Source organism: Mus pahari, chromosome 13, assembly GCF_900095145.1.
Source record: "Mus pahari chromosome 13, PAHARI_EIJ_v1.1, whole genome shotgun sequence".
In the NCBI taxonomy this organism is placed as follows: Eukaryota; Metazoa; Chordata; class Mammalia; order Rodentia; family Muridae; genus Mus; species Mus pahari.
The window spans coordinates 91,003,975-91,010,462 of record NC_034602.1 but is presented as its reverse complement, the minus strand read 5'-3'; the positions used below and the strand labels follow the sequence as shown (position 1 = coordinate 91,010,462).

Below are 6,488 nucleotides of genomic sequence, written 5' to 3'. Positions count from 1 at the left end.
GGGGGCAGGACTTCTGCAAGGAAATATACCTTAAATAATGTAGTATTTGAGCATTTGGAAAAACAGCAGAGCACAAAGAACATGAATAAACTGTAGCTCACCAGGACCCTGAAGCTCAGAGTTTTTGTTGTTCCGCTAATAGGGAAACTGAAGTCCAGAGAAAGCAGAAAGTTTGGATTGAACACTGCCAGGCAGCTCGGTCGTCCATGGCTCCACTAATAGGTAAAGGTTTCAAAACTACCAGTTCAACGATTGCACACCCTGGGCACCTGTGAAGAAATGATCTCATTTTCCTCTGCGTCATTATAAACCACACCTTTAAAGGCATTGGCAGGAGCAGGAAGACAATTAAGATGTGAGAGCCGTCTGTCTCAGAGACAGCATCTCCCTTAGCTTCAAAACCCTGAATACTGCAAGTTCCCCCCAAATTTCTGCTCTTTCTGTATACCTAGGGAATTGTGTTTTTCCAAGAAAGTTTTATGATCCCTAAGTCTTCCTTTTTGATGGTTGTTATTACATTTAGCCCCTATAGAACCCACGCCAGGAACTCAGAGGAGAGGTGTTAGATTTCATCTGTGATACTTTTGCTCACCTCAGAGAGAGAGAGAGAGAGATTCAGTTCTTATGGCTACTGAACTAGAAACATCTTAGGTTCTATGTATGTGCATGTCTGTAATGTATGCACAGATGCACATGTACATGGTGTCTGTATGGAAGGCAGAGGGCAACATGGTCTTGAGACATCATCTGGCTTAGAGCTTTCTTACATGAACCAGTGAACTCCACTGATAGATTTGTCTCTACCCCCCCAGTGCTGGAGTTACAGGCTGAAGGCACAATGCTAGGCCTTTAAATTGTGGCTTCTGGAGATGGAGAACAGACCTGCTTACAACGCAAGGACCTTACTGATGGAGCTAGTGTCCCACTCCAACAGGCTAATTCTTCAACCTGCAGTTTGTCCAGACATTTCTCATCATTCATGTACATTTGTCTAATAATTTGTGATCTGTGTGTGCGGTACACATGTGTACACTTGTGTGAACAAAAACATAGAAGTCAGAAGTTGAAGTGTGGTGTTTTTCTTTATTGATTACACACATCTTTGCTTGTTGTTTTAAGCCCTTCTTTCTCACTGAACTGGAAGCTCACTGATTGGCTAGGCGACCTGACCAATGAGCTCCTTGGATTGATTTTCCTTTGCTCCCTCAAGTTCTGGGACTACAGTTATGTGATCAAGGGTCAGACTTTTATAAGGGCTCTAGATGCTCAGACTTGAGTCTCTGTGCTTGTGTGGTAGCAGGGACATTGCCAGCTGAGCACACCTCTCTAGCCTCACACTTATTAGTGGTAATCATTACCATGACTTTGTATGTGAGATGCTGGGAACCAATCCCTGGATATGGCACATGTTAAGGCAGTACTCAACAACTAAGCTACACCCCAGACCCATCCTATTTTTATAAAACAGGGTTTTGCCATGTGGACCAAAGTCATGGCAATCTCCTTGCCTCGGCTCCCGAGTGCTGGGATTATAAGTGGGTGACATCTTGCCCAGATCCATCAGTTTTGTTAAATAACACACAGATGATTGAAGTAATAATTATATTAGGAATTTTTCATGTAACATTTCCTAGTAATATGTAAATAAGTTATTTTCCTCAAATTGAAAGTGTAATATTCTTGCAATAGTTTTAAAACCACTCTCAGTACTTTATCCAACAAAATTTATTTGACAAATATTTACTGGATATTCATGAAGCCACGACACCCTTTCCATGTAGAATGGAGTAACATGGACAAACAATAGCTTCTTCTAAAAGTGAGTAACTTTCAATGAAAATCAAAGGGTCTGTATGGAACATGAGATCAATTTTCTATACCAATTTTTAAATTCACTTTTACACTTCAGATGTGTTCCTTGTACACACTAACACTGTGTTGCATAAAAGCCCAACAACCCCCTACCTTTTTGAGATGAGCCAACATACAGAAGGGGCCCCACTGAAATCGGCCTAGTTTTCATTATTGTTCCACCTGATTTTGTTCTGAAACACAACAGCAACCTCTACCTGGCATCCTGAGGTTCAGACGTGCCTGGAGCTGGCTGTGGTGGTCCTTGTCTATACCCCGACACTGGGGCAGCAGAGGCAGGAAGACGATGAGGTTGAAGATAATGAAACCATCGCAAGAATCCAGCAAACAGAGAGACAAGCAAATGCTCAGATAACTCAGGGGCCATCTTTAAACTGGTTCTCTCTCTCTCTCTCTCTCTCTCTCTCTCTCTCTCTCTCTCTCTCTCTCTCTCTCCAAGGACTTGTTACATAGGTCACATCAGTCACACTTAGAGCAGACCCCCTGCCTCAGCAACCAAGCCTGAGGATTACAGGTATATGGCAACAGCCTGGCAGACATTACTCATTCCTAAACTCTGAAAGTTACTTTTTGGGTTTTATGACTCCCATTTACCTTCAAGTCATCTGTTGTTGCATTAGATTTGGACAGAAAATAATGCCCGTATGGACAATAACTAGAAAAATGTAATGCTTCAGTGACAATTAAAATGTTTGGAACATATTTTTCAGAGTGAGAAATGAATAGCTATGTTAGCAATTCTCCAGATTCTCCATCCTTGAAAATTAAGAAATTGAAATTTAAACCATGAGCCTTGAGAAAGAAATCTTCAAAAAAATATAGTGCATGATTTGTTTTTTGACGCAGTGGGAGAATTCCATTCTCCTTAATTCCTGATTATGTCTAATTAAGAGGTATGCAGAGGTAAATTCCAAAGACATTACCACATGGTTTACAAGCCAAGTAAGGAGTGTCCAACACACACACACACACACACACACAACACACAACACATACATATACACACATGCACCACACACATACACATGCACATGCACACACACACACACACACACACANACAACACACAACACATACATATACACACATGCACCACACACATACACATGCACATGCACACACACACACACACACACACAGACATATATATATATATATATATATATATATATATATATATATATGTACTAATTGTGTTTACTGGGGATAGTTTTTCTTTTGTCTGTATTTCCCAAGTTTTGCTTGTCATGTTGACAGCTACCTTATGTCTGATAGAAGCAGCCGAAGCAAAGAGGAGTCAAACTTTGTGAGGGAAGTAGACTGTGAGGTGACATTGAGACCTGGGTGGAGTGAGGCCAAGTGAGTCAGGTGTTTCACACAGGGACAGAAGGAACTGTGATGAGAAGCTTGCACAGCGAGCCATTTAGAGCCAGAGTTGACTGGGCCACAGATTATGTAATAGCAGATTACACTGAATCCAAGAGCCAGGAGCTCTCTTAGTAGGTTAAAGCAAGATGCTCTAGGACCAGTTTTTGGTGACCAGGACAAGCAACACCATATTGGCCTTCAAGCCAACCTTTTCACTCATGGCATGAGAAGGGAACATGGGCTGTCTATATGTAAATTCTACACTATCTGAAATAGCGCAGGTCTCACCACCATTTTAGTAAACATTTTTGTGCCTCTATATTAGGTCTCTGGATTACTCCAGGCTGTCCTGGAAGAGTTCCTGCTCTTTGGAGTCCAGACACATGGTGCTGACTCTGTCAGGTTCTTGCTGCAGAGGTGAGCCCTGGGGGGCACACTGTGTGCACAAGGGGAGCAGTGTAGACTCATCCACTCTTCTCTCAGCTATGGGTTTACAAGAACACCATATGGAAGTGTATGCTTTGTGCAGCAGAGCTCTCAACTGATGGCAAAGAAGGAGACCTCAGAGTCACAGCTCCTAGGTCACACTGCTCTAGGCTTGGGGGAGATCTCATGCATTCGCACACCTTAGGCTGATGCATAGAACACCTCAAGACTCAGCTTCCTCTGGCGAGTCACACTTAAGCTTTCTCTTTTCCGTCATCTCCCTCACCGTCCATCCTGCCACCTCAGAGGACTCACTGCCCCTCTATAACTGCCGGCGGTTTCTAATCTTTCCCTTCCATCTCCCTGGCAACCCACCTTCCTCTGCCTCATCCCTTCCAATGTTTCTGTCTCTCTCATCTCATGCTGCCCGCGATTCTCCGATGTCTCTGCTTCGTTCCTTTGGTGCTTCCCAGCGTACCACGTGTCATGAACTCCTGTACAATTTAACATTTGCTCATCTATCTGAAGGTCTCTCAACCTTCTGCTCCATGTGTCTAGAATAGTCCGTCCTCATGCTTCCCAGATCTTTTCCCTGGCCAGGATTCATCTTGTATACGAACTCCTCAGTGAAAAATGGTGCTCTAGCTAACATTCTCCTTCTAGGTGGAAACTCCTTTTCCTGTTTCTATCCCCCCTCCCTTTTTTTTTTTCACGGAATTGCCACTCTTTTGTGCTTTTGGAACACAGTCGTTCATTTGAGGACTATTGCTTTTCAGAAATGAGTTCAGAACTGTATCGGAATAGATAAGTAAGAGCAGATCGTTTTTTTTTTTTTTTTTATCACATTGCCAGGGTTGAGAACAGTATAACATAAAACAGACATTTGGAAAGTGTTTCTTTAATTCATCAGTGAGATTACTTTCCTGGGTCCCTGGGATCTTACTCTTCCAATAGCAGACACCCAAGAGCGGGAAGCACGGGATAACCCACTTCGGCAAACAACTCACTGCGCATCCTCCTGTGGCTCAGCCGTAAGGAATTGTGGGAAATGAAGGTAGAGTCCCACCGAGCTCTAGAGAGTTGCCCTTTCTACACTCTACAAGCCATCCTGAAACTCTTGAACTTGAGCCAAGCCAATAACATCCTAGCCTTGCCAGCATATCCTCTATCGATACACAGCATACACCTAACTAGATGATTGACTGTATTTTCTAGGGTGTCTTCAAGCTCCAGGACATCCCCCCCTGAGTCGCCTGAGCTCTACAGCAGGCTCTGATGCTGAAGCAGAAAGTAGCCTGGGAACAGTTCTATCCCATCCATGTGGTTTCAACATGCTGCTGTTGCTTGGCAACTCGTCGAGAGCAAAAGCAAAGTCCTTGCTCTTGAGCCATGTGTGTTCTAAGTGAAGTGGGAGGAGATGCTGGAGCAGTGAGCTCACAGGCTGTTTAATCTCCCATCTCAACTTGGATCCACACGGATCTCAAGCTTTCTGGTGAGCTGTAAATTACATTTCCTTTCCAGTCTCCTGTCCCACGGCTTCCTAATTACCTCTGTAGTGAGTCAGCTCCTCTGGGTCCTGGGTCTTGGGTCTCAGGTTCATTATGGGATGATGTCACCGGCTCAGAGCACCTGGACGTAGTCCCATAAGGAAGGTGGTTGTGTTGTGGAGGTGCAGAGTGAGGATGACTTTTGCTGTGGGAAAATTACTTTCCCCATGCACTGAGCCTCTTCCCAGCGGCCTCAGGGAGAGGAAATGGCTCCCCTTACATCTGATGCCACTCAGGAAAGTAACTTCAATTACTGTATAAAAACCTTGTGTGTCCTTTTAGTGTGGTATTTACTGTATTACTGTAGGTTTATAAATGGCATTTATTTGTTCAGTGACTCAAAATGCATTTATTGATTATCTCCTTAGACAAAGACTTGAACAGATTTTGAAGTTAATAATTTTTCTTTCATATTTCATAACTAATTATATTTTTCTCTGTTTAGATGACTGTGCAAGTTTCTCCTTTCTTTCCTGGAATGCACTGATCTCAAATTTAAGGAGCCAGTAAAAGGTCCCCTATGCTCAATGCCACAGTGTAGGGGAATGCCAGGACAGGGAAGCAGGAGTGGGTGGGTTAGTGAGCAGGGGGGGATGGGAAAAGGGGTTTCAGAGGGGAAAAAAGGAAAGGGGGTAGCATTTGAAATGAAATAAAGAAAATACCTAATAAAATTATATACAATATATTATAATTATATATATTTATCTTTTATTATACACACACACATATATGTATTACATCAGTTTAAAAAGTCCCTCCCCTGTGCATGCCTGTGTGTGAGCATGTGTGTATGCTTGAGTATGTGTGCATGTGTGTGTGCATTGTGTGAGCGTGTGTGTCTATGAATGTGTGTGTCTGCACATGAGCATGTGTGTGTGTGCATGTATGCATGTGTGTATGTGTGAAAGTGTGTATGCACACACACACACACACACACACACACATATATATATGTGAGTGTAGGTATGTGTGCTTTAGTGTATACATGTGTGTGAGAGAGTGTGAAAATGTGTGTGAGTATGTATGCACATGTGTGTATGTGTGTGTTTCTGAGTGTGTGTGTGTGCATGTGTGGGAGTGTGTTCATGAGTGTGTGTGTGTATGCATGTTTGGATGTGAGTGTGTGTTCGCTCAGAGTTCCTGCTAAAACTGTACAGATGGGAACAGTTTGTAAACTGAAAGGGGGAGAACCGCTGTTAATGGGACATATACGCTGTTAATGGGGACATATACGCTGTTAATGGGACATATACGCTGTTAATGGGGACATATACG

General features: G+C 43.1%; 1 protein-coding gene across 1 annotated transcript in view; it reads right to left on the bottom strand.

Moving 5' to 3' along the window:
• The window catches only part of Arhgap24 (Rho GTPase activating protein 24), a 397,141-nt gene that overhangs the window by 168,476 nt on the left and 222,177 nt on the right, over nt 1–6,488 (bottom strand). The gene's annotated exons all lie outside the window — the stretch shown is intronic.